Source organism: Cynara cardunculus (genome assembly GCF_001531365.2).
Source record: "Cynara cardunculus var. scolymus isolate 2C chromosome LG 6, CcrdV1, whole genome shotgun sequence".
NCBI classification, from domain to species: domain Eukaryota; kingdom Viridiplantae; phylum Streptophyta; class Magnoliopsida; order Asterales; family Asteraceae; genus Cynara; species Cynara cardunculus.
This window is the reverse complement of record NC_037533.1, coordinates 1,386,070-1,388,534: the sequence shown is the minus strand read 5'-3', so window position 1 is coordinate 1,388,534 and position 2,465 is coordinate 1,386,070.

Below are 2,465 nucleotides of genomic sequence, written 5' to 3'. Positions count from 1 at the left end.
GCACCGTCGTTCCTCCTAGCATTGTCGTCCGCTCTCTATCGTCGCCAATCACCACCGTTGGCCCTTTAATCATTCTCCCTCTTTGATCGTTTTTCTATTCTCCCTCTTTTTTGATTTATCTGTACATACTTCATTCAATTGTTGTAAAATATGGAGAATTGAGAGACAAGAAAACAAACATCTCAAAAAGAGGGAGATTGATACCAGGGACTAACATCGGCGACAAGTGATATGGAGAACGGACTATAATGGGGCGGCGAGAGTGGTGAGGGGGAGGGATGTCGTTGGATGCGAGGGGTTGAATGAAATAGGGTTTAGAAACAATAAAACTAATATATATATATATATATATATTAATTTAAAATGTTCTGTTGTTTGACAGTTGCTGAATGGTTTGGTGCAAAATGATTAAATTATCGGAATGATTAAAAAACTCTCATGATATAGTGCAAAATAAAATATAATTGTTTGATAATTGTCTACGATGAAATTAGGGTGCTGAATGATTAAGGGAGACTCATGATACAAAATCATTCAGAGGATTTTAGAACCATTAAGAGCCAAACTTTTTTTTTTTTGCCAAAAAAGATTCTGTTGCATCTTAATGGAACTATTAAGAGGTAAACAAACAACCCCTTAGCTGATTACATGTATTTATTTTAACTTAAAACGTTTCTGTAACTAATTTTTAAAAATTCGACATTTTATATATTGAAAATAATGTTTAAAGACTTAATCATTCAAAATGAGAAAGTTAAATGATTTATCTATACTATATTATAAAACATTTGATAAAAACTCGTAAAATCATTTGTTATGCATGAATTACTATTTATTGATGCATATTACTTAAAATTTAAGACTACAAGTAAATTATGCGTAAGTACAACTTGTTAAAGCTCTATTTTTGAATTCGTGTAAYTAACTGCAGATAAACATAATCAAATACATGATAAATATCTCATTTTAAATATAAATAAGATAATCATTAAATTATAATAAAATACTTATTTATTATTTTTATAAAAAAAATATTATTAAATCAAATATAAATTATTTTATTATTAAATCTAGATTAAATTATAAAAAACATGTATTAAAGAAAATTATACAAAAAACGGAAATTTTTAAATGGTTAGATTGATACTAATATTAATTTTCTTTTTCAAAACTTTATGATATTTTCAAATTTATATTTTATTTAAAATTAAAAACATTATCATTGTCTCAAAACCACATAAATTGTATTATATCGACAGAGACAAAGAATAAAAATGAAACATTAAAATCGATATATATTTTGTTGTATTGCGCGATTACCTTTTTAGTTCATTAAAAGAAATTTCATGAACCTAATTATTCAAAATTGGAAAATTCATTGGATTTTTAAAAACTATTCCCTTGCATGAAACTAAAACCAAGAGTCGTTTACCCAACACGTACTCGATAAGTGCTTACCAAATTACTTTATCTTATCGAATAACTGAACATGACAAGAACCGTAAATTTTACCATGTAAGAGCAATGTCAAATATCGAGAGTCTTACCCAATTAACATATACCAGATAAATTGTTACACTCAGTTCTGTTTTGATAGCAAAAAATTTATCTGATAAAGTAAATGATAGTATTGAATCTTATATGTTCGGATTTTGTTATATTTCAATTTCTTTTGTGTTAATTTGTAATTATGTTGATTAAAAAAAATGTAAACATAACGCGTCTGGGCAACAGCTGTTTTACTTGATCAATTCGGGTCAAATATCCTCATGGTCCACGTCATTAACCTTCATCAAACTTATCCATCAAATTAATTAATTAATTAATATTTAATTTTTTATAACCATATCTTAATATTCCAACTATTTATGAAATCAAACAAAATAAATTGATATGTTTTTAAGGATCAACTTAACACGTTTTAATTTGCCAAATATTCTAAATCTGATTTATGACATAAAATTTATACTGAATTATCGGCAGTATGTTATATTACATGGTTTGGGATTGTTTATTTGAAACAACTTATGTTTTTCTATAAAAGCACTTATCAACTTATTATAAGTCAGAATGATTTAACTTATTCAAAAACTCTTTATTACCTGTTTGGCACCGGTAAAAGTTGTTTATCCAAACACTCAAAAACGCTTATTACCAGTGTCACACCGGAATAAGTTAATAAGTTGTTTTTATAAGCAATCCCAAACACCCCCTTGTAAAGGATAAGACAATTTTACCTAAACACAAAACAAGTTTTGGGTCCAATTTCAGACCCCCACTAACCTCATAATTACTTAAATCTTATATCTATAATCTATATCATCTTATTAAGCAAATTTAACAAAAGTCTTAAGGTCTTAAAATTTTAACAAATTACATCATTATAATCGTTTCGTTAATACATTCGAAATGAGTCTAATATTGAATAGTTTATGACTTAATTATATTATTATATATTATATATA